Here is a 27,741-nt window from a genome sequence, read left to right as displayed (position 1 = left end):
ACAATACACTTGTACATTCATAAAATAAGATTGTGGATACAGAAGGCTCTGACTAGGAAGACAGGATCCAATTTCCATATTCCCACTGAATGCTGAAGGAGTTTTTATCTAAACTTCAGGGCAACTTGGAACCATCTTTCCCAGGCAAATTGAATCACAACCCCTTTAAACATTGTATCCAGTCACAGGTAAAAGAATCTGTGCTAGGGAACTACACCCCGCAAGTGCCTCCATGGATGGGACCTCTGAAGTGGGTTCCTACAAGGAATGCGGAAGGAAGAAAGGAAGTGGATGTGCCACACATAAATAGTGACATAGTGACCCCGGGGGGGTCTGTTCACAGCACAGGTTTGCATAAACCAGAAAAGTACAGGGGGAGGCAGAGTCCACTACTTCCATTCCAGCAGTAGCCAGCAGCAGGCCAGCCTTCACCTTTCTGCCACATCCAGGGTTGCGTGCTCCATCTCTACTGAATTAGGTTATAGTTTTGTGCCAGCACAGCCCTTCCACTCAGGCTTTGCTTTCTTCCTAGGACTGAGCCCTCTCTAGAATGATTTCAGCTAAATGGTGTTCAGCAGAACTATGTAGAAGGCTGCCCTGTTCTCTCTTTGTGGGCCAAATCCTTAAATGCCGTACAACACATAAGTAAGCAGGTTCGTCCACAGCCTGGGAATGGGGGGGGGGCACAGAATCCTTCCCTGGGCCCTGACACTTTCGGGAGCCATTTCATGGCTGCTGCTCCAGCTTTGGGGCTGACGTGGTATCTGTAACCCCTTTTGCAGTGTGCACCCCTGTGTGTGTGTAATGCTGACAGACCCCGGTCGTCAGTGGGCAGGATCGAACTGGGGACCTCCGGAGCTTAGTGCATGAGCCTCTACCCCATACGCTAAAAGCCAACTGGCTCTTAGCTAAGGCTGTAGAGCAGACTCATTAATTGCTCTCTCTTTAAGTGGTCTCGGTGCCACTAGATGGGACAGAACACCACACCCAGGAGGTGTGTGGGTTACATGTGCACTGGCCTGTGGATCTATGTGGTTGCAGTTACAATAGCATGTTCTCACTCCTTCCTTGGTCAATTCTGACCTCAAATTCCCCCTCCACATTTCTATAGAGTCAATATGGCACACTGGGTACAGAATTCTGTGCACCCTCTCCAGTACCACAGCAGTTCTGCCACATTAAGGGCCTTTCTCAACCATGGAAGACGTGTAGGATTTCGCATATTTTTTGATTGAATAGGTTGTTATGGGCCCCTCCCCCCTCTGTAACACTTTCCCTGACAAGCAGAGCCCTAAACACCTACCTGTTTAATCAAAATATAACCACTGTTGAAAAAAGCAACACAGACACTGCTGGAAACTTCATCATATTCAAGAAGCAGGAGCTAATTCTGGAAAGTAGCAGTTAAAATGAGTTAGTGTCTTCAACCACAGTGAAAGCCATAGATAGTCTGAATGTAAATAAACCATTTTCGCCCCTCACTTAGGCAACAATTCAGCAGTCTATCCCTGTGCTCGGTACATACTGAATTGGAGGCTTACATGTTAGTGCAGCTTCCACATTTTTATGAATAAAGGTTATGTGCAGCCACTTTCCATTTCTTTGCTTTGTCTGTCGTAAGTGAATGCTGTTCTTGACAGAAGGGAACTACTATCTGCATAGGACATCTTGCTTATTCTAACACATAAGCAGCCTCCTTATGTCAGGAGACAAAAAGCATCACAACTGTTATAAATCTTCTGCAACAAAGATTAATGTGATAGGCAATGAATATAATTATCTAGTGTATGAACCTTAACTACATAAGCAACATGTCATACAGAGACAGAGCACACCAAAAATCCAGGAACTTCACGGAAGTTTTAATCTGGTCTCTGTGAGATCTGAGTTGAGATCTGAGTTCTACGGCTCAGACTTGTCTCCAGTGATTGTCTGAATATACCGAATACAGTGGTGTTACTGTGTGATTGGTCTCAGAATAAGCTGTGACAGATCACTAGGTAACTTGATATTAACTCATGCTGCTAATTTAGATAGATACACTAAGAGTGAAAATGATATTTAGCCCATACTAATTTCTTTAAATCTATAAGCAAGCTTTGATACCACTGACTCCCAGATTTTGTTGAATCGGCTGTGGACTCTCACATTAGAGGACAGGATTGCCTTTGAGTATTTCTGTTCTAGTGTTTCAGAAAGAGCCCAGAGGGTGGTAGGAGGTAATTGCTCATTTGTCCCGAGGGGCAGATATGGTTCCACAGGATTCTATTCCTTCAGCCCAGCTCCTCACCATGGTTGTAAGGACTCTGAGGTAAGCAAGTTGCTCAGGTATCGCTCTCTCTCACTCTCATCAAATCCAGGTGGAGTGCTATCTTTGATCTCCAGTATGTGGCGGAGATAGGGGCTTGGATGAGAGCAGCCTTCAACAGAGTTGATCAATTACTATTAACAAGACTTATCTGAAATGGATGGCAAAGCATTAACATGACTTCAAGCATTCCTCTTAGATAGGACATGACAGCCTTGGTAGCTAGTGCTGCCTGAAAGCCATCACTTGTTCCACAGGGATCAGTAGTGTTCCCTCCTTCTCTCCAATCCCTACATGAAATCATGTGGAGCAACTGGGAGGCACAACGGATTCCTTATCCCAAAAGCATGCTGACCAAACCCAGCTTTGCATCTCCTGCTCAAAAGACACCATCAGCTTGGTCAAAGATAGCACAACACCCGCACGAGATCAGTACCTGATTCAAACTGAACCCAGGTGAGACTGAGACAATGCCAGAGGGAAGGGGAAACACCACAGAGCTAGCCAAGATGCTGACCTGTTCCTCATTAGCATGGTGTGAAGTTCTCACTCATAGTTGATGGTGGATACCCAGGTAACAAATGTGGTTAAAAATGCCTTATTCTGCCTCCAACTTGCCTGCCAGAGGAGACGCTAGTGACAGAGATCCATGTATTCGTCAGCTCCAGAGTGAATTCCTATCTCTCAATGTAGCTTGGGATGAAGGAGAAGGGAGCAATAAAATAATTCTAAATTGTGCAGAATGGGGCAATCTGTCTCCTTACAGGGGAAAAACACACTGGACACAGCCCACGAGTGCTCAGCACCTTCTGCTAACTCCCACTTTACTTCTGATGCCAACTCAAGGCCTTGAACAAGCAGGGTCCAGGCTACCTCAGAGACCCACTAGCCATTCACAACCCACTGAGACAACTGCACTCCAATGGGGCAATGCAGCTAATTATACCTAGGAGGCCCTTGACTATAGAATTACCGACCTGAGAAGAGATTATGCAGCCCAGTCAGCCATTTGCAGAGCACCTTGCACAACACAAAGATTTATAACAAAAGCCTTCCTACAATGACTGAACACAAGAAATAGCAGCTACAACAAGCCACCTCCCAGTAACACATGCTGAGGAACTGAGAGGAGAAAGAGTAAAGTCCACAATAGACAACATTTTGTAAATACTAATGTCTGTGTTTGGTGACTGGACACTCCGCCTGATGACCACTCTTGAAATAATTTAGATTTGAGACAGATAGCGTGCTGGTTGAGGCTCAGTCTAGGTAATGTTTGTAGGCTGACGGAAGCTGTATAGCAAAATGGTGCCTGCCTCTGACCAAGTGAGCCTGCTGTCTTTGTCAATGAGGGTCACAAATTTCAGTGCACTTTTGGATGGCAGATTGCACCTGTATTTGGCACGATGAGTGCAAACGTTTGGCTCTTACATTGATATTGCTGTGGTGATCTCTGCCTCTGTGACCTCCACACGGCTTTACTGTTACACTGTCTACATCAGTCTACCCTGGAAGGCCACTCAGATGCACAGCTACTGCGGAATGCAGAGCCGCCTCGCTTCGCTGTGCTACCTTCAGCGAGCGCATTACATTAGTGCTCCAAAGGGTGAGTTGTCTCCCTGTTTGCTTTAGGTGTTGATATTGCTCTTTGAGAGAAAGAGTTTTAAAAGCTGCCTTGCCTTTCTGCATCTGCAAATGGTGGGCACAATTTTGCACTTGCCATTATTTGTTGATTGACTTAATCTCACTCGGGCATCTACGTACCTTTTCTGTGGCAGCAGTTGGGTAACAGGAAACGGCATCTATTTCACTCAGTTCTTTGTACTCTCAAAACTGAGAGGGCAAAAAGAGAAGCTGGACTGAGATCTGTTCAGACGCAAAAATCAGACCCTCTAGCCCTATATGGTTGAAATCCTAGATACCTTGTCATTGCCCCTCTTTCAGAGCACTGGCATAGCAAGTGAGTTTGGTTTATATGCTCTTGCTTACAATCCTTAGTTTTGAATGTCTAAAGGTGGTGACAGGGTGTTCTCAAAGGAAATTTCACAATAGAATTCACTTCCCCTGCTGATTTGTTAGAGCCCAGGCCCATTGACTTTCAAGTCACAGTGCAAGACCTTTTTCTGTGGAGGTGGGATATACCCCTGCTTCCTTCTACTTGCAAAATTGAAGCACTTAAAACTTAAGTCGACATACCTAAAACATTCAGGGGTGTGAAAAATCCACCCCTGAGGACCGTAGCTATGCCAACCTAACCCCCAGTGTAGATTCACCTGGCTCAATGGAAGAATACTTCCATCAGTTTAGCTACCATTGCTCAGGGAAGTGGTGTTCCTACAATAATGGAAAAACCCCTTCTGTTGCTGTAGGCTACAGCTACACTATGGGATTATGCCGGCATAACTACTGAGCTGTGCTATGTTGCTATAGTCCCCTGTAGTGTAGACATATTCTTGGTCTCTTTAAATTTAATTTGAGGTTAGTTGTTATCTAAGTGTGTATGTGTGTGTTTTTTTAAGTAATTTATGTGCAAGTACTGAAGACACAATATGGTGAGTGCATTTTTAAAAATAAATAGGCCAGAACCTCAGTTGATGTAAACTGGCATGACTATTGATTAAAGTGGAGCTACACCAATTTACATCAGCTGAGAATCTGTCCCAGAATGTCGGCTGTGCAATACCCAGGGCAAAGATAAAATACTATTTTTTTTAAACAGTCTCTTACCCTGCCTTAAAATTGTAGTTCTCCTTGTAGTAACGCAACAGTGGTAAGAATCTTTTGGCTTTAAAGAACTCTGACATAATTGATATCATATTAAACTGCCCTCTGACTGAGCAAGTCAGTCAACTATAAAGAATAAAAGTCAATACATTAAAAAAAAAGAAACACTGCAGCCCTCACCATCTGCAGTAGTCACAGTATTTTCTGATATTTAGCATGGGAAGTACCACTGCCAAGATGCCAAGTGTTGAATTTTGAATGGTGCCCATTGTATCTACTTGAAAGACTTCCTCCACCATTGGCCCCAATCCTGTAACCTGATCCATATAAGTAGACCTTTGTGGACCCCCTACTGACTTTAATGGGACCTCAAGTGGTCATTAGGGCCAACCTGTGCAGATTCATTGGCAGGATCGCCGCCCATTGTTTGTAATGGTATAAGGGTGGCTCCTATCTGCTATGTGAACTGTAAAACTGGCCAAAATGTAACTATGATGTTCAGAACAGCAAGACATTTGAGAGATTTCTGGTCTATATTGACAGCAAAAAATATTTTCAAATATTTACATTTCCTGCTCTGACACTATTTCAGCATGTTGAAGGAGTTCCAGGGTCTTCTTGTGCACTTGTGTGGTTTTAAAGACTGCACAGTGTACTAATTCCCCTTCAAAAGAGAAATCCAATTTCAACATCACCTTGTTTTTTAAAAAAGAACATGAAAAATAGTAATAAATTTCATTTTGGCTCAGTTGATGTAAAAAAAATGCTTTTAAAACAAATTAATGTCATCTTCTAACCGCAATGTCTGGACGTGCTGACAGAGTCTGCCAATGTCCCCTATACCCTAAGAACAATAAACACGTATCTTGAAAGAAGGATTAAAATAAAGGGCCCAACCCTACTCCCATTGAAATCTACCCAGCAGAAACATTTTTGATGCACTGAGCAAACACTGTGGTTGTTGGGTCCTCAAAAATTCTGTATTAAGTTCTGTCTCTGGAGAGGTGCTTAAAAATTCATAATACTGTGTATCTATTGATGTATTTAACGGAACTCTGGAGTAAGAAAGTAGAACTCTCCAATACTGTCAAGATAACACTGCCAAATTTTCCTTTGGATCTATACACTTCCAGATGAAAAACTGAGTTCCCTTGGGGGTATAGATATTATAGTTGGAGATGACAGCTTGGATCTCTATTGTGAGAAATTATTCATGATATTAGTAATTCTTTCCTTTTAAGGTAAGAAGGTGAAATATTACATCTTCACTCATATTTCCTGCAATAACCTAATCTGCAGCTCAATAGAACAGGACATTTATCAACAAGAACTAATTTAAAGGTTAGTTAGGTAGTATAACAAAATAGTGCATATCTGCTTGAAAGTGAACTTGTGATGAATACCAAGTACTAAGATAGTGTGTATCAAGTTTAGAGCCTCTGAGATGAGGCAGTTAGACATATGCCTTGTGGGGCTTTCTCACTCCATAGCCAGCCTTTCTTGTGCTCACAAACTGCATTAGAAGAGCTTTGGCTTTACAACAGAGCTGCAATGTCTAACACACTAGGGAAAAAAATCCCTCTTCTGTCTGCTACACTAATATCCGATTGTCGATAACTCATTCGGTTGTTAGGTCGTTGGTCTGACATGGGAGTAAGTCAAGTAATATCAAGCATGCAGGAGACATAAAAACACAAGTTAGGCACCTTTTTGGAGTGAGGAAGAAACAAGCAAACCCTCCGTTAATTATTTCTCATGCCCTCCTGCTTTTCTTGTTACTCTGAGCTCTGCTGGCCCTCTGGCATGTGAGTTTCACCAGCTAAGATACATTTAGCTTCCCTTGATCTCAGAAGCAGGAAGCCAAAGTGAGAGGTGACGTTTAAGGGATATAAGTTACATGTAGGTAAATGAGTGTGAATCTAAGTCCAAAGGGAGTCTCCGCTGGCCTACATACAAGTTAAATCAACTCAGACTCATCTCTGAATTTGAATCTCAGTTTGAAGATTCTAGATGCAGTCATTTCCTGAATCCTGCAATTCCTCTAAGCCCCGAACCTTGGGCATTTAATATGTCACCCACACACACATATACACCATATCCAAACAGAAGACTATCCAGCTAGTGATTTTGCCTGACAGCCAAGTAGTTCTTTCTCATGTCCTCTATTTCAGTTCATGCTGTGGGATTTTTCACCTTCACCTTGCACAGAATAGGTTCTTTAGTTCAGGTATGCTAAAGTTATCCAGACTTTGGAACAGTTTGAGACATCAGAGTGACCCAAGTGCCTAAATGACCTAATTCTTTATTGAAAATGAAACTTAAGCACTTTTGAAAATTTTACTCCTAAGGGCCCTGCAATTTCAGGTGGCCATAAATCATATAACTCTGTTATAATTGCTTATCATAAACAACCTTCACCCATCGCCAAAGGAACATTTTTCTTTACAGTGCTATTTAATAATGAGGGGTCTATTTGACCCAACATTTGTAATAGTTACCCCACGTAATGCCATTGCAGAACTACCCCGCAAAAGCACAATCAGAGTCATACAATCACCATGACAAACAAGAAACTACATAGCTATCATGTGACTTAACACAGCTGTCCACCTTGTATTCCCTGCTCCTCCCAAGCACAGCTTTAGGATGCCGTCCTCCATTACGAACCTTGTGATCTCATAAAATACCACATGATGACCCAAAGGCATACAACAGTTTACATACATTACACAGACATGTCTACAGGTTTTCTTCCCAGCAGTCTGCAAAGATTGTGTTTAGCTTTAGGAATAAGATAGCAGAACAGCAAGGGGAAAAAAAGGTAGCCGGTACTGTTCGGATTTAAAGTCTTCCTCTGCACAAAGTGCTTGAAAATAGGAGGTATTGCCCCTGGTTTGCACCAGTACAGATAACTTTCCATTACAACTAAGTGTTTGTAACATCATCTCTGAGGTATCTGGGGCTTTCTATCCAAGGAACTCAAAAGATGAATGAGTTTAGCCTCACAACACTTTTATTGTTCCCATTTTACAAATGAGAAAACTAAGAGAGATTCAATGACCCGTAAAGGCAGGATTAGAATTCATGCCTCCTGACTCCCAGGCCCAGGTCTTTACCCACAAGACCATCCTAGCATCCTGCTGTTATAGCTGGAGAATTATGATTTACAGAGGTCTTGGATGAGTCACAAATTATAATCTGACTTCAGTTTGAAGCGGGACACATGGTATTTATTAGGGCACATTGCACTGGGGCGCTGAACAGGAAAAGTCACTGCAACACAGGGCAGCTTCTATTTGCATTACAAATATGTCCTCCCACTCTGCATTTGTCATATGGCAACATGTAACACAGTGCTGGTTTTAAGTCTTTCCCCATACACACACACACACACACACACCTACTCTGATTTCCATCCCTATTTTGACCTTTATCCTTCTGTGGGTACCCATCAGAAAGCCCATTCAGTTGCAGGATGGTATCAAATCAGCACCCACACATTTTGATGACAAGACTTTTGGTGGGCCCACAGACATGTCTCTTCCACTAAATTTGACAGGTGCAGAAAGGGGATCTGACAAATTTACATGGTCCATCATAGATAAATGGGTCAGTTACCAGGTTATGAAAAGTAAGAGAATCTTTAGAATTTTTTTTAATTCATATTATGCCGTCTCATTTCTACTGGCTTGCACTATTTCTGACTTGGTAGCAGAACAATGAGCAAAGCCATCTCTGCTATAACTTCACTGCCTATAAGGAAGAACACTAGGGATGAATTTGGGCCAGTGTTTTTTCACTCATACTGCACTCCAAAACAATGGATCACAGTTTTAACTAGCGATTTAAACTTTAAAGAAGATTAATATCATGGACCAGATCCTCCGCTGGTGTTAGTCAGCACAGCACCATTGAAGTAATTTACAACAGCTAGGGATCTGGTCTCACATGTATACATTTACCTTAGTCAGAGCACACTAGGTTAAAGAGGCCCAAATCTGTCATAGAAATATATAATACTTTAACTTGAGGAGCCATTTATAAATAGTTTATAAAAGGTTAATAACTTGTTAATAGATGTGACATAAATGGTAACTCAGTTGTTATAGAGTCCAGCAGGTTTCTTGTAAATATGGCTTATAACCATCTATGCCACCTTCTACTGATGTGCTTATAACCATCTCTAACACAACAGTCATGTCTGTAATATGGATATAAAATATCAATCATTTATTAACCCTTCATGAAGTATTTATCAATGCAACCCTAATACAAAGTGTGACCAAAAAGATCCTTTCTGAGGTATTATTCCATTCTGGAAATATAATCAGAAAGTTAAAATGAATCAATATTACTATCCCAGAAACATGTGAAAGAGCTGTTTTGTAAACTGTATACAGTTATAAATAAAAAAACTCTGAAATCACCACTGTCCGCCTCATATAAAAAAATCTGAAAACCAGAAATTTAAAATATATATTACTGAATTCCAAATTTAAACTATTTTGCTCATATAGCTCTTTAACAAAAACAACTCTATTAACTGCTGAGCTGGAATTGATATGCAAACTAGACACAATCAACTCCGGTTTGAATAAGGACTGGGAATGGCTGAGCCATTACAGACATTGAATCTATCTCCCCTTGTAAGTATTCTCACACTTCTTATCAAACTGTCTGTACTGAGCTATCTTGATTATCACTTCAAAAGATTTTTTTCTCTTAATTAATTGGCCTCTCAGAGTTGGTAAGACAACTCCCACCTGTTTATGCTCTCTGTATGTGTGTATATATATCTCCTCAATATATGTTCCATTCTATATGCATCCGAAGAAGTGGGCCGTAGTCCACGAAAGCTTATGCTCTAATAAATTTGTTAGTCTCTAAGGTGCCACAAGTACTCCTGTTCTTCTTTTTGCGGATACAGACTAACACGGCTGCTACTCTGAAACTCTATTAACATGGCCCCCACATACATGTTTCTGTTATTTTAAAAGGGATTTGGATTTCCTGGAAAATTATTTACTCTAAGGATAATAATGAAAACATCAACACGAACATGCATATTTTTTTATAAGTAAGTAAAGGATAGGGCCAAATTCCACTCTTAGTTATAACAGTGTAACAGAAAACAAAATTTGGCCTCAATGTATTAAAAAAGATACATTACATTCCCCAGAAATCTGGATCGTAGCAGCTGTGCTGCTCACTCCAGCAGTTTTAAGAAAATGTGGCTAGTGTTTGGGTTTTTTTCTCTTCTAAATTAACTTTAACTGGATTCAATGGCCAAACCCAAGTCCAACATAATTTAAGTATCTTTAAAAAGAAACAAATGGGTGGATTAAGTTGAAAGCTTTTCTGCAGCTAGCATGTCGTAGTAAGCAGTAAAAGACTTTTGCATATGTTTTTACAGCACTGTATTATCTACAAAGGCATATACCAGGCTCTCTTAATCTCTGACTGTTAGTAAGAAAGGAAACATGTTAATTTTTCAGAAATACTTTTTGTATTATATAACATTGTCCAAGGATTACCTGGGCTTGATTGTTTAATCATTTCTTTAAAACAATGCAAATGGAAGGCAAAGTTATTTTGATCATCACCACAGGCTGAAAGGCCTTGGCTGAGATTTCATACCAGACAATAGAAGAAAGACTGCAAAGAGATAACAAGGAAAACATGATTAAATCACAGAAGTGACATAAAATCAATAGAAGCAGCCAAGGATCAATAATTCTTTTCTCTGAGTAACAGTCAGTAGAGCTTGTACTCATTTTCAGATTTCTTCAAGATTATTTCCTGTTTGATTTGTAGGGAGAGAGAGAGACTTTCTTTAGAATGCTTCTCTTTTTAGTGTTTTTATTAAAAGTCTTCATTTGTACGTATTTATTGTTGAATGCATTAGCTACTGTCACTTTGTTTGCGTTGGTTTCTAAAAGGGCCACCAGTAACAAAGTAATATCAATGTAGGGTAATTATTGAAGAAAAGTTGATGTGACTTAGTAAACGTATTAAAGAATTTAGGAATTTCCAACTTTTCACATATGGCTGAAATGTAAGCAAGTATCATTCACTTCTTTATTTAGAATGTCTCTCTCTCTCTCTCTCTCTCACTCTCTCTCTCTCTATATATATGTGTATATATCTATATTTCTGAACACTCAGATGACATTGGCATTGCATTAACTCAACAAATTCTAGAGGAGAATAGCAAAAGCAGAGCGATTTGCTGTCAGAGACTCAAAAGGATCCATTACATATACTCTGGGAAAAAAGCAAGGGCACCAGACAAATTGCATTTTGTAAATGATCTAAACTGTAGCAAAACGACACAAATAAACGGAGTCTGTTTTTCAAGCATTCAGGCAAATGCGTACTGCAAAACAATGCAAGCCTCCACCACACTCCAGTGGTATACACAATACAGATATAAACCGTAACCTATCATTGATCTATACATGGAACAAAGGCAGTATACGGCCCTAGGTTTGCATTTGCAATTAACATAAAGGCCAAGGACCTGATTCTCATTTATACTAAGGCCTACACTGTTCTGACAGGGTAAAGGGGCTTTAAGGTGTGTATAAATTATCCAATAACCCCAGTGCTGGGCCAGATGCTCGACTGGTATAAATTGCCATTGCACTAATAACATCAATGGAGCTATGCCCCAGTTCTGACAACCCCAAGTGTTCAAAAATCATGAGACAGGCCCTCAAAATCATAAGTTTGGCTCAAAAATCATGAGAATTTTTATTTTTAAGCATTCATTTTGGGATCTTTTAACCTGAGGTCTTGTTTTTGAACCTTCAGGGCACACTCCAGGCATGTTTTCAAGATGCTCCCTGCAACTATGAAGGCTAGAAACTGACTTTTTGATTTTAAAATAGTGCTGAGATTTTCACATAGTCAGCCGACTTCAGGAACTGGTGCTTAAAGCGAAACCCCAAGTGTGAAATTCTGGCCCCACTGTAGTCAATCGGAATTTTGCCATTCACATCAATGGGGCCAGGATTTCACCTCAAATATCAGGAGACCTGCAATCGAAATAATGTGAGTGGGCAACACTGAGCCTCTTGACACCAGCTGAGAGTCTGGCCCAGCTACTCAGTCCAAAAGAGCAAAGACTAGGCCTGATTCCCCACTGTGCTCCCCTACTTTCACTTCGGAGTAGCCCCATTGATTTCAGTGGAGTTACACCAGTGTGAAACTGGAGTAATGAAGCAGTAAAACAGGCCTCCAAAGTGTACACACACACACACACACTTTATTTATAAAAAGCAACAAAGAGTCCGGTGGCACCTTATAGACTAACAGACGTATTGGAGCATAAGCTTTCGAGGGTGAATACCCACTTCGTCAGATGCATGTCTAACACGGCTACCCCTCTGATACTTTATTTATAATAATCCACTAAAGCTTCACATCCCGTCCATCAGACACACAGCCAGGCCTGGTATCATGTACATTTAGAAAACATTAGTACCAGTATCAATTTTTAGCTAAAGTTTAACACAGCTGTAAAGCAAAGGTGCTCAGTGTGCAGCTCTTCAACCACATGAGAGAATTTGGATTTTGATCCATGAGCTTCCCCTTGTCTCTAGTTCTCAGGCGGAGTGAAAAGAGCATCAATCATAGGAGCATTCCCTGGGTTTGTGTCAGGCATAGGGAGCACCAATGTCAAATCACTGGGGATGTCCAGTGAGATCACCAGGATTCTTTCAGACCCTGAGGAGGAAGCTTGCTGCAAAGGGAAGTGACTACATCCGGGCAGTTACATGTCTTCCAGTGTGGATCTGATGATCTGGTAGAGACCAAAAAACAAGCACACAAGAAGGATCAGGAATGCCCCCCAAGGGCACAAAGCCCTTGTCACTCGAGCCGGGCAACATTTTTCAGCTGAAATTCTATGTCAAAAATGCCGATGTTGGTCAACTAAAACATTTCATGATTGTGTGTTGATTTTGGTGAATTGTTTCAGTCAAAGAGAGAAAATAAATTGGAAATGTCAAAACAAACCATTTTGACATTTCCAAAATGAAACATTTTGATTTTGGGGTCTAGGATCACAAGGGGATTTGGTTGCTATTGACAAAACTGAGGCAGCCACACAGCTGCGTGCCTCAGTAGACCGATGGTGAGGGCACTCACCTGGGATATGGGAGCCCCATGTTCAATGTAGGACTCCTAGGAGCAGCCGAGCTTGGAGAGAAGGCTTGAGGGGAACATTGTTATTGTTAATTTCTGCATTAATAAAACCAAACCCCAGGAAGGGAGGCTGTTTGCACTCTACTTAGTGTGTGGGTTGTGGTTTAGAACAGGTTAGGAAATGGACCTGCTTATTGCCATAAAATGGAACAAGAAAAGTAAAAGATGAAAGGAAGAGAAATGAATAAAACACAAAAATGGAGAGAAGAGACAATGAAAAGAAGAGGAACGCACAGAGGAGGAAGCAGCAACACAAAAACAAAGATGGAGGAGAGGACAGACAAACAGATGACGAGAAGTCCCAGCATCTTTGAGATGGGGCATATCATTAGCTCTGCTGACAATATAGCCAAAGAGCTAAACAAAAGCATTCATCTTCTTGTCTGATGTCTGTGAGGAGCAGCACAGGAGTGCCAAACAAGATGATGCACAGCATGGAAGATACTTTGAGCAGCTAACCCAAGCCTCATAAAGGGGGAAACAGAAAAGTACCAATGAGGAGTCCTCCCTTCATTCAGTAGCCAGGAGTTGGGGAGGAAGAGGTAGAGACAAGAGAAATGCCTCCCCACCCCTAAAACCAGGAGAAAAGGGAGAAACAACTTCTGTGGTGAAAAGCTGAAAGGGAGGGATATAGAGCTATAAAATAATCATAGCCAAATGGCCTGGCAACATGCTTTGGACTTTAGCATTCAGATGTAACAGCATTAAGTCATTAGGCTGAAACAGTTGATTTGCAAGTACACATTAGATATTTCACATGTATAAGTGAGGCCAAGCAGGTGTAGTTATGCAACTGACCATGCCTCCTTCTGAAAACCTTGCCATTAGATGATCAAATATTCTTACAAAAACAATTATGTTCACCTCAAAACTTCCATAGTTAGTTGTGATGGGGTTCACTACACTCAAGTACTTGTTATCACTGTAATCAACCCAAGTCATTGAAAAGTGGTCTCCAAATCATCATGTGACACTTCCCTTCAACACATGTCCAGCCCCAGATGTGTTTCAGAGCACTGAACCTGAATAGAAGGCAGTAGACACTGTCAGATTTAGTTGTTTACAAGCTTCTGAAAAGAAAGGATACAAGGTCATCAGAGGAACTAAATAGTCATCAGCTTTACAGCATTTTTTCTACTTGCAGACCTTTCCCCTCAGAATTAAATTGGCTTTTGACAATGGATAAAATGTATTATAGGTGGGACTTGTATCGATGTCTATATTAGAGTTAAGATTGCCTATTTTATATTATATGAATCTCCTTTTTCAGTTGCTCCTAAGTTTCACCTTTTGCTTCATCTGGTCTTTGCCAAAGGATGATTTTTTGGAGAAGTTTGGAGAATAAAGGTCTTTCAGCTGTATTTTTGAATGACAAAAGTAAAAAGTAAATTCTCTCTCTCTCTCTATATATATATATATATGTTTTCATTTAACTGTTTTTTAATTGCAAACAGAAGTTTACAGTCCTCTCTCTATATATATATATATATTTAGAGAGAGAGACAGACAGACAGACACTTTTGCCAGTATTAAAAAAATGTTGTTGTTTTTTAAGACCGTGTACTACGTCAGCAGTTTTGGACAGAATATTGAAATGTGACAGGGAGAAAGTCAATGATGGGGGCACTAAATTACACCAGCTACAGATCTGGCCTCAATGCTTTATCCTGTTGGAAAAGGAGGGAAAGGAGAATTCTTGAGAGTACAAAGTTCCAGGGACCAATTCTCCACTGCCTTGTGCCTTATGTAGTCATTTTACACCCGTGTAACATTGATGTAACAGGCTATCAAATCAGAATTCTCCATTCACAGTGGAGATAGTGTTTTGCATTCACATTGCACAGACATAAATGATTACATAAGGTGCAAGGCAGTAGAGAATCAGACCCTAAACATCTAGGTATTTATAATGCAACTATCACCAAGGTATCACCAAGGTAACAAAATTTATAGCAAAACTCAGACCCACTCTACCAAACAGTTTTTGTCTTCTCAATCCTTCCCATTTAGTAGTGAAAATTTTCCTCTTAGACCTGTAATTTGGATTCATGGTTAGGACCCTACCAAATTCATGGCCATGAAAAACGCATCACAGGCTGTGAAATCTGGTCTCCGCTTGTGAAATCTGGTCTTTTGTGTGCTTTTACCCTATACTACACAGATTTCATGGAGAGACCAACATTTCTCAAATTGGGGCTCCTGACCCAAAAGGGAGTTGCAGGGGAGTCGCAAGGTTATTTTAGGGGGGTCGCAGTATTGCCACCCTTACTTCTGCGCTGCCTTCAGAGCTGGGCAGCTGGAGAGTGGTGGCCGTTGGCCGGGCACCCAGCTCGGAAGGCAGCATACTGCCAGCAGCAGTGCAGAATTAAGAGTGGCAATACCATACCATAGCATGCCACCCTTACTCCTGCGCTGCTGCCTTCAGAGCTGGGTCTCCAGAGAGTGGCGACTGCTGACTGAGGGCCCAGCTCTGCAGGCAGCAGCACAGAAGTAAGGGTGACAATCCCATACCAGGCCATCCTTACTTTTGTGCTGCTGCTGGCAGCGGCTCTGCCTTCAGAGCTGGGCTCCTGGCCAGCAGCTGCTGCTCTCCAGCTGCCCAGCTCTGAAGGCTTTGGAAAAGTATTCTTCCTCTTCCCAGTCCCCTCGTGCTTTCCTCATTAGCGAGGGTGACTGTGATATATCAAAGTTCCTATGCTGGTAGAAAAATGAAGAGAAACTCTTTCCAGATTGTACAGCTAATGGCACATATAAATAATGTAAGAAGAAATCCATAACTGTTGAGAGGTATAGGGTAGGCACTATCAGCTTTAGAAAACTCCCATCAAGAAATCCACAAAAATTAAAAGGCAGAATTTAAGGAAGTTTCCAGTGCCCCATAGAATGCAGAGAACCATCCAAAAATTCTTTCCTGAGCTCTTTCCTTCCAAAATGCATTATTTGAATCTTTGGTATCTTGCACTGATGAGCAAACATAGACACTGTTTTCAAGTTGAAGTTTTCATTTAACTGTTTTTTAATTGCAAACAGAAGTTTACAGTCCAACAATATATAACCTGGTAAATCATCATTAAAATGCCTCGAGTCATAAAACAATGACAGGAACAATAATCAATATGTATATATCAAAAGTGAGAGGTTTATACTCTGACTGAGACAATAGCACAACAAAGCAAATGTTTGCAGTCTTTAAGAATAGCAGTGTCATTTACAAAGTATGAGTAATAAAATCAATACTGCTGATATTAACCAATACCTGGGTGGAACTTGTTCTTGGACTTAAGACAGGTTTCCAGATAAGAATGTTGGCTATTCAGATCCTTTTTTCAGTAAATATAAATATATTGCTTAAAGATATGTCTTTTTGTTATAAGAATGTGCTAGTTGTGTTGATACTTTATGCGCATATGATAAAATAACTATATGATATCTGCAAAAATATAACATTCAGACTTTTTACTTCCCTACTTTATTGGCCTTACTATTTTCTTCTCCTTTAATTACAATAAATAAATTTCCCGACAGCTGATGAGGTGGATGAAGCTGGCTATTCTGGAATATGTACTTTGCATCACAATCAATGATATGTACTGAGGAGCTGAATGACACATTTAACAACTCACTATTTATAGGGCACGTAAAGGATGTCTATTCTAGAGGCTCTTACCTAACCTGAACTAGAAAGGCACTTAAAAAATTGAATCTGCTACTCAGAGCTTGGATTCTATTGTAAATTGCCATCTATACTTCTGTCTGACTGCTGAGCCATTATGAGATCACAAAGCTGGTCTAATCCTCACTGATGTCTTTAGTTTCAGTTTGCATTTTATGCATCTATCCCTCTGTGTCAGACAAAAAAAGAGTGGTACTGTAGTTAGGCAGATAAATATGTTACCAGGAAAAAAATGATTTGACAAGAATAGTGTTTTAAAAGCCACTTTCCTGGGTCTTTACAGTATGTAGTCCAGATACTGCTCTCATTTACCATGGTGTAAGTTCAGAATAATGCTGGTGGAGTTACTCCAAACTTACACCAGTGTAAAAAAAGGGGGGGCGGAGTTTCGGTCCTGTATTTATCCCAACCTTCTTGTTTTTTTCCTTCTCTTTCACCTTTTGCTATGGGGTTCCTTCATGCTAACACTTGGCAAAGGTCACACAAATGTTCAGTGGGTGTAGCACCTTTTTTAAGCTTATCTACAGATGGGAGCCTGGCAATGATCTACCAGGGAGCCCTTTTATTGCTGGAGATGATCCAGCTTTTTTCCCTTTTTATTTTTCTTTTAAATGAAGCAACCGCTATCAGTAGCAAAAAGTACCTCGCCTATAGTGTGTCATGACAGAATAGGGTTGAAGACGTTAGGTCAAATTCTGTTCTCAGTTACACCAGTTTAAATTCCAAATGACTCCATTAACTTCAATGAAGTTATTTGGGATTTTACACTGGACTTAGAGCAGAATGTGGTCCCCTGACTGGCACTGGGAATAAATCAAAATCATTCAAGTGTAGTGCAAAAGCCTTAGAAAGCTGGGTAATTCAGCTTCCAATCTAACAAGCTGCAGCTTGTAACACAGAGGGAAAGAGGAAAAATTAGTACAAGTTTTTTTAAGCAAAATCAGTTTACAATTTTGAAGTTTACAAATCCATCAAAATAAGCCTAAATAACTAAATTCACCCATCCTTCAATGTAATGTTTTTACCCTTCCTATCTTTGTATCTCTAATTAAAGTAATAAGAATTATCCAAATCTCTTAATAACAATTTAAAATAAAATAACTGTTTTGTTCTGCTGAGCACAAATAAGTGTTCAGCTAGCAAAGCTTTTAGCCTGCTAGAGTCTAAGGATTTCAGTACTCATGTTTGTCCAATAAAAATAATCCTGAACATTTTAGATCTCAACACAGCAACTAGCTGCTTAAAAATAGAACAGAATTGGGATATCAGTTTTGTAGCCAGACATCCATTTACACAGGAACCAACTACATCCAAAAGAGATGGGACTGCTCATGTAAAGTGCTCATGCTCATTCTAGTTCAGCAATCAAGGACACTGAGTTTAGAAACATTTTACAGTAACCTCAGTAGCAGAACTCTGCCCCCACTGAAATGAAAAATATAGCAGATCCAAGGAATGGTGAGCTGGCCATGATAGTAAAAAGGAGAAACCAGACAGGTCAGCAATTTTTAATGCACCCTGAAATATAAATCTCGATAAGAAATATATATTAACATACCCAGATGCATTAACATATACAGGGACAGTGTTTTCAGGTCAGAAATGCTATCCTGTGGCAGGTTGGGATTCATTTTTTATGATGAAGATTTGGTAGAAAACAAATGCATTCTTGCTTCATGCCATCAAGCTTTTCCTATGAGGATCCAAGTCAGGATCCACCAGATAAAGTCAATCCAAAATGTATCTTAAGATCAAAAAAGCAATCAGCTTTATCCTAATTAGAGACTTATGCACAAAGTCGAGCTCCATGAGCTCAAGGAGGAAGACACCTTTCTTCAAAGGACTTCCCCCCCCCATTACCTTCCCTTAATTAATTATGCAACCTGAACTCTTACCATAATCTGCCTAACAGGTTACTTTCTAGCTCCCCCTTGTGAATCAGCACAACATACTGTTAGTTCCATCCCATAAGATTATACTGAGCCTAAACTTGGATCTGTAATAAAATTAGTGATGATACTTACAAAGCACATTCATCAGTAGATCTAGCAGCTTTTTGCAAGGGTAACTGTGCATTTTTATCCCCATTTTACTGATGGGAAAGTGGAGGCATATGGAAATTAAATGACTGGGCTTTTTGGCTTTGACTCTATTCCCAAAATATCACCATCATATTTGTATTTTCCTGAATTTACATATTTGACCCGACATGTTGGAATCTGATACACACTACTCAGATACTCTTCTGCTCATAGCATGTCTTACTTAATAAACGGCTCGCTCTAACTTCAATCCAGAATTATGGAAAGTTTGATCTAGCAGGATAGGTAAAGTAAGATCTTCCAAGGAAAATTAGGAGCCTAATCCATTCACAGAATAATGGGAGATGGATACTCCACGAATATCTCCCTGCAACAAAAGGAGAAGAAGTTGAGCTTGATGAACAATTAAAACATGAGTGTTGACAAATCTGAGCTGTGTTTGTCTGTTATGAATGATCATATCATTTCATATTAGTTCTTTTCCCTGATTGAATGAACATAACTCTCAGAATCAGGAAGAGGGCTTGAAAAAAACACTGAGGCTTTAAATCTTTCTGGGAGATGCAGCAGATAAACAGGATTGGGAAATTTTGGAAGAAAATTAAGGCCTTTTAAGCATCATTCTTAAAATATAACCTACTGTAGAATGTATTAGCTGGTTGCAGATTTCCCATTTAAGTTTTCTCTCATCATATTCACATAGTTATTGTGTATGAGCGAGAGAGCTACAAAGGGTGCTCTCAGAACCTTCTCAGGCTTATATAAATGTCAGTGTGTCAGGGCTCTGGTGAAAGGGATTGCAAACATTTTTCCTCTGCTGTGTCAAGCAGAGTCCTGATCCACATAAAATATGCCATGCATGATGTGGATACTCAAATATTAAAATTAAAATTTGCTTTCCACAAATATTTGTGTGAGAAAAACTCACATCACCCAAATGTTTGCAGAATACAAATGCAAAAGGGGCACAAAGCATGGGTGATGCAAAGTCATTTTTACATTTTCATGAATATTTGTGAATTGATTGATTGACTGATTGATTGATTGCCGTATTAACCCAATTTTGCTCAGTATCATATCACCCATTCCCTAAATGATATAGTTCAAAAATGAAGGGCATTATCAAACAACCTGAAAGCACACTGCAGTTTTTAAACAGCTAATTTACTATGCTATAGAACATTCAAGAGAACACATACTTCTGTTCTATGACCATATATGGATTTTTAAGTGGTAGACTAAGAAAAGGTATAGCTTGTAAATTTGATTAATCAGTAGAAAAGTCACTGGAAACAGTGATCAAGAACACAGCAGGGGAACACCTAGAAAGCTATTGTTTAATTAACGATAGCCAGCATGGGTTCAGAGGAAATCATGCCTAAGCAAATCAGAATTCTTGATTTTAGGATAGAGCACCACACAAAAGAGAAATCTATTGTTTGAGGGTGAGCCACTTCATGGATAAAGAATTGGCTTGAAAATATGGTCTAAGTGAAGGCAGGTCAGGACAGAAGGAGAAAACTCAGAAGAGTTAGTATTCAGATGGGTGTTGTTCACCTTGCATATCAATGACCTGGAAGAATCTAAGTGCAAGATGATGAAATTAACTGACTGTACTTGTCTGGGAAGGCAGTCACTGGCAACAAACTTTGGACTGACATTTTTGGACTCAGAGCATGAAGAGACTAGTGATAGATGCTATTAAACATTATTGTATGGTGTAAGGGAAGACTAATGACAAACAGTATCAAAAAGAACTGGGACTCTGAGTGAGATCATTAGCCTAACTCCTCCTATTCAAGTCATTCAGAGTTTTACCAACTGATTTCATTGGAAGCAGGGTTATGTCAACACTGAGCATTTTTGAAAATCCTACCATGGACCCTCAGAGGCTATGAAAAGTGACAAGTTAGGATAAGAAAGATGTGGTGGCAACAATAGACAACATTGAAATAATGTGTCATACCAATAAAAGATGCAAATGATTCTGGGATTCCAAAACAGAGGTGATGAGCATCACTCAGAAAAATGGTTCTGCAGAAGAGGGGACTAGTGTGTGCAGATCTGGAGCACTGGAACATGGCCCAATGGATCAGGCACAAAACTGGGTCTCGAGAGATCCAGCTTCTATTCCCATCTGTGCCACTGACTGGCTGAGTGACAGCAGGCAAGTCGCTTCCCCTCTTTGTGCCCCTGTTTCCCTCCTACTCTTTGTCTGTCTTGTCTATTCAGACAATAAGCTCTTTAGGGCAAGGACTGTCTTCCAATGTGTTTGTACAATGCCTAGAACAATGGGGCCCTGATCTCAGTTGGGACCCATAGGTGCTACTGTAATATAAATAAAAGATGCTCTGGTTCTGCTTTTTAGTTTTTATAGGATACCACAGAAATAAAGAAGGGGTGATAGAAGCTAATCAGAATTCTACCTGGATTCAAGGATTTTAGTGACACAACCAATTTAAGAGGTGCTACATCTGCATTCCTTGCACAGGAAAATATGAAGATGGCACCTGACTAAGGCCTTGACTTTGTGGTCTTTAGTTGGCAAAGCTTCCACTGATTTCTGTCTTCTCTGGATTGAGCTTTAAGAGACCGTGTAAAAATGTCCAAACAATACTAGAGATGATAGCTTTACAAGATTGTCTTCACTATTGTCAGATACAAGAATGAACAGGGACAAACTTGAGAGGAAAAGGTTGAGAATGGGCCCAAAAGGGATTTAGGCAGAATTTCTTCACACAGAGTAATTAGTATTATTTACATGTAGCAGTTACAGACATTGTGAGGTACAATTTGCAACTCAGGAAGGCTGGATCCAGATGGGCTCTCTGGCTTCCTTCCATCATAATAGGTTCTTTAATTTTCCAACATAAAGCAGCAACTTCATGCACATATTCCTTACTTCAGAGCAAAACTTGGTTTATAAACCCAAGTAGTTTAAGGATTAAAAAGTTGAGTCTATCTCTGCAAATAGCTGTAAATGAACTTTATCAAAGTGCAGGGAAAATCAAGCCTTCAGGTAAACAGGAACATTTGCCAAGTGGAAATCCCAGCCCTTTGTATATTTAGTAATGAGCGAAGATAAGATTTCTTTTTTGACAGCATGATGGATACAATCATAAAAGCAATCATGCTATTGTAACAGAGTATACTTGAAGAGTGAATGTGATGGTGCAGCTTTATACTTTAACGTGTTTTGCCTTTCCTTTATTTAATGTACATGAAAGTCAGTTTCTCTGGCATGTGAAATGTTAAAGATTTTTTTAAGCAATACAGACAACCTAGATCTAATTGTCATCAGACTCAAAACTGCTGACCAATTCAATAATTTCTGACTCATTTAAGCATACTTGTTTAATATCTTTTATGGAGAGAAAGGTACAGTAAGCACTGAACTGCCAATTCTTGGAAGAACACTGGCTCATCAATTGTTGACTCTGACACTAGGGTCTAAAAAAAAAAAAAATCAAGGGATTGGTGAGAACAACTGGTTAGTGCCCTAACATTTCACTTCTGGAAGCCTGGTTCAAATCTGCTTTAGGCTACAAGTGAAATGAGTTCACTGGTCTCAGCTTAATCTCTTCTGGATACTTATCTACATCACAAAAACAATATAATCTGACATGACTGACAGTCGCTGATCAGGAGAAGGCCTTAGCTTGAATTATTACAGCAGTAGCGAGTCAGGACTGCAGTTCGATGACACAGATATCCAGGAAGGCTTTCACAGTGACTCACTATTCTGGGTCTGGCTCTAGTCTGGGCTAACCATCTTTCTCTTTAATTAGTCTTTGAATCCACCCAAAATGTGAAGGTGATCAACAAATATGAAAAACACATGAGTGAAGAACAGCTTTGTGGGCCGATTGCTACCGCTAAACAGGCAATGGGGGGACATTCAGCACAGAAATAGGTTAACACCAACTTGTTTAGATTCTGTTTTCCCACTTTGAATTCCTCAAAGTACTCACTGGTCCCCAGAAACCCCAGAATGTAGAATTCTGTGACGTCAAACGTCATGGATTGCACAAATGGCAATGAGGCTTCTCATATTTGTGCTGTCCCATTCTGGCATAGCTTTAGGGAACCTGGAGGCATCAAACAGGCTTCAGAGAGGGAATACGAGAAAAGGTTAACTATCACCTATTGTAGCTGACTCCCTCTTGGTCCAGACTGTCCTAAGCCTGATCCTGTGTGAGCAGTGTAGACCTGAAATTGGCTAGTGACAACAGGTAAAATGAGACTTAGGCACCTAAGTGACTTTTGCGGTTTCCAAAATTTGACCTAACCACCCCACGTCCCCCTAGGGGCAGCACAGTAGGTACTCCACATAGTACAGTCACATGGACACCTAACACTTGGCAAGTTCACCTAAGAATGACATGTGTTGTTCTTTGCATTACAACAACCAGAGTTTGTGTAACCCACACACCTCCTGGGTGTGGTGCTCTGTCCCATGTAATGGCATGGAGACCACTTAGAGAGAGATTAATGAGGTTACTCTACAGCAGTGGTGGGCAAACTGTGACCCGTGGGCCGTACACGGCCTGTCAGGGTAATCTGCTGGCGGGCCACAAGACAGTTTGTTTATATTGACCATCTGCAGACATCGCCGCCCACAGCTCTCAGTGGCCACGGTTCGCTGTTCCCAGCCAATGGGAGCTTCGGGAAGCGGTGCAGGCTGGCCGCCACTTGGGAACTGTGGGCGGCTGTGCCTGCGGATGGTCAATGTAAACAAACTGTCTTGTGACCCTCCAGTGGATTACCCTGAAGGGCCACCACTGCTCTACAGCCTTAGCTAAGAGTCATATGGCTTTTAGCTTATGTATTTAGCTCCAGAGGTCCCAGGTTCGATCCCGCCTGAATAATATGTACAGTTCTGGTTGCTCCATTTCAAAAAAAGATGTATTAGAACTGGAAAAGTTCAGAGAAGAGCAACAAAAATGATTAGGAGGATAGAACAGCTACCATATGAGAAGAGATTAAGAAGACTAGAACTGGACAGTTAGGAAAAGAGATGACTAAAGGAAGATATGATAAAGGTCTATAAAGTTATGAATAGTGTGGAGAAAGTGAATAGGGAAGTATTATTTACCCCTTCACATAACTAGAGGACACTCAATGAAATTAATAGGCAGCAGGTTTAAAACAAACACATAATGCACATTTAACCTGTGGAGCTCATTGCCAGGGGATGTTGTGAAGGCCAAATGTATAACCAGGTTAAAAAAAATTAGATAACTTCATGGAGGATGGGTCCATCAATGGCTATTAGCCAAGAAGGTCAGGGACACAAACCTTCTCTGGGTTTCCTGAACCTCTGACTGCCAGAAGCTGGGAGTGGACAAGAGGAGACAGATCACTTGATGATTACAGGTTCTGTTCATTCCCTCTGCAGCATCTGGCACCAGCCACTGTCAGAAGACAGGATACTGGGCTAGATGGACCATTGGTCTGGCCCAGTATGGCCACTGTTATGTTCTTAATAAAAGGATGGGCTTTGAAGCTCAGCAGGGTTCTCAGTGAGGAGGGGTTTGTTAAGAGGGAAAAATGTGTGAGGGTGTAAGCCATCCTCAGCAGGAATTACTTGTGGGTGAGGGGGTATTATTTGTTTTTATTTTCTAGGCCTCTGGCACCTTGGGAGTGAGGGGAAAGAGGGCTCATGGGTGATGATTAGAGCAGAAGTTCCTCCCATCTCCCTATCTGAATGTATTTAGGAACACTCCTGGAGTTCCTGAAGGGAGAATGCTATTCTTACACCTTCTCAGTCACCCTGAGGATGTCTCTTCTAATTGTAGTATCTGCTTCTCTGGGAGTTTTTCTGGTTGGAATGTGTTACAGATGAAGTGTGGATCAGCTCTACCCCTTGTTTTTCCTTTTATATTCAGGTCCCTGTAGGATTTTGTTCTCTACACAGAATAAGAAGGAAAGCATCCCTTTGTGCAATTTCCTTGTGTTTGTTTGCCCACTTATACTATCCTTTCCCCTAGCAGAAGAGCTCTGGAGATAACAAAGGGTGCAGATTGGCTTAATCAGCAACTCAGAGCTCCCTCTGGAAAGAGTTCCTAATATCTCCTAGTGAAGAGCCCACCTGATTTAGCTTGCTTGGCATTCCCACTGTCAGCCCAGAGCTAGCTTGTCTGAGGTAAAGTCATCAGCAACTTTCATTTCAGAGGGGATCTGTGGGGGTAAAGCAAACAGCCACCTGCTGCTAATCATGGCCATTAGGCAGAGACAAGCCCAGATGAGATTAACTGAACAGTTCACAGGTGGACAGTCAGCAGTTATTATGAAGCAAAGATCATGGGATGTCTATTTAAGACTTGAGCCTGGCTACAGCCCACTTTTGGTGGGATCCTGGGGAGGTGGGCTGTGTCCATGGGTTTTTGGAGTGCTGTAAGGTGCTTTGATTTAGTTAATAAATGTCCTGACTAATACTGCCAACGTGCTTGTATCATCTTCATTTATCAGACAGCGCTAGCTGCTCAGACTGATACCAAAACATGTACAAACACTTGACTGAGCATGTGCAATAGAACATATGCCTAAAAATAAAAGAACAACTCTTCCCAAGGATGCACTGTGCAGCATTCACAGGTTGGCAAGGGGATTCTATCTGGTGTAGAAGATTAAATGGTTGTGCTTTACCCACTGAGGGATTGTGGGGGATCTGTGGGCTCATGGAGGGGGGGCAAGAATTTTGGGCCACTAGCTATGCTGATGTATCAAGATCTCCAGTTAAATCCTACAGATCTCTGCTAAGACCATAGTAATTTGGTAATTTGGTTCCTAACTTCTATTGATTTCAGGGGAAGTTAGGAGCCTAAATACCATTTGAGGAGCTGGGTAATGGTGTCTGCAAAGAACTAGCTGTTCCGGCAAATGGCTCCTAAGTCACCCTCCCTCCTAGCAGCATGGGGACTCAGGAGCTGCCATGGCCTCATGACCTATGTCTAGGCCATGCACCTGCCAAGGGAGTTACTGGCGCAGAGCGGATGGACTCTGCAAGTGTTAAGAATAGAGGGATTGGAAATTTTCTATAAAAAAACTTTTTGACAGAAAATTGGCTTTTCTGTTACACTAACATTTTCTCAGTACGTGTCTGCTTTCCTCAAAAAAGTTTGACATTTCATCGGAATCCTATCCTCTTCCCAGCCAAAAAAAAAAAGTTTTTCTGCAATTTTCAGTCAACATTTTTCAGTTTGGGGCCAAATATTTTCAGGTGGGGGGGGGGGGGGTTCACAGAAGATTTAAACCACAAGCCAAAGTTCTTTTTAGATGAAATTTTCCACAGGGGAAAAAAAACATTTTCCAACCAACACTACTTAATAATGACAGGTTTAACATTAACTTCCACATGTTGTTGTAATTACTATTATTAATTATTTATTATTTATATTAGTAGAGCATCTAGAACCCCTAGTCATGGACCAGGACCCAACAGTGCTAGGCGCTGTACAAACTCAGAACAAAAAGAACAGTCCATACCCCAAAGAACTTACAAACTAAGTATAAGACAAGAGACAATAGATGGATACAGACAGGTGGGAGGTGCAAGGAAACAGTGATGCAATCCTAGGCACCATGACAGGCATTGGTCTCTACACAGTAGCAGCCTAACTGTTGTCAAGTTTTATGTTGGTATCATGACAAAAGAGGAGTTTTGAAGAGCTATTTGAAGGTGGATAGTGAGGTAGCTTGTACACATGTAGAATGTCTGGCCATACCCCTGCTCTCTAAATCCATAGATCCTGGATCAAATAGTGTTTGTGTAGGAAGGTCTCCACAATCTCCGAGGAGGGCACATGATACTGTGTTAGCTCCTCTCCCACCAGGAGTTTTAGGGCTAGTGTAGCAGACTCTCCATTTCTTTCATCTCTTTTGCATTGCTAGGGATGAAGGGAAATAGTTCATGCTTCCTTCAGAGCTCACAGTGCAAGATATACTTCTTTGCACAGTCCTTTTCTCAGTCAAGTACACAAGTTCCATGTGGAGTGAGGGACATGCAGAAGAAACATTACCTTTCCTGTTCTCCTGTTACGGTTCTGCTCTTTGATTCAAGTCTTTATGCCTTAGACATCTAGTCAAAAGAAATGAGTGCTTACCTGATTGGAAGATGCTGCATTTCTTCCTAAATCTCAGTCCAGTAACCTGAGCGCCAGTGAGAAATCCATTTCTAGCTTCTTTGCTCTATCAAGACAAACTAACCTGAGATACAAGCATGTACAAATTGTTTCAGATCAGAACAATCTGTCCTAATAAATTGGTCAGTTATTCCATTACTGTCCTGTTTGTTTTGCTTACATCCACCTCCAGTTCAACCTCCATTTCTATGCTTTAATATGCTTCAAGTCTTATCCCAGTGCATCAAGACTAGACATAAGCAATGCAGCACAGGTCTTTGACATGACACATTGTTCTAAGGAGGCCTGCCGTTCAAAGCCATCATGATGATATATCATGAAAATATACAGCATGGAGACCTTGTCAGTCTGAGCTTTGCCTTGTGACTTCCTGTCAATGCATTGTACCAATGCTGTCATAATCAGATCTCTGAAATGATATATTATGTGAATGTGCCATATTTGAGATATTACTCTTAATAATTATTGACATGATATGCTAAAAATGACTCTTTTAGAATCAATATTGTGTATGCTGTCAGTGCAAACTAAGACTAGCATACACCATACTTTTTATGAACACAGACAAAGAATCATTACCACCAATGAGAATTTACTCACCCTTATTAGGAATGAAGGCACTGGAAATAAGGGCTAAATAAT

This window comes from Trachemys scripta, chromosome 2 (genome assembly GCF_013100865.1).
Source record: "Trachemys scripta elegans isolate TJP31775 chromosome 2, CAS_Tse_1.0, whole genome shotgun sequence".
Classification (NCBI taxonomy): Eukaryota; Metazoa; Chordata; order Testudines; family Emydidae; genus Trachemys; species Trachemys scripta.
Note: the sequence above shows the minus strand (reverse complement) of the source record.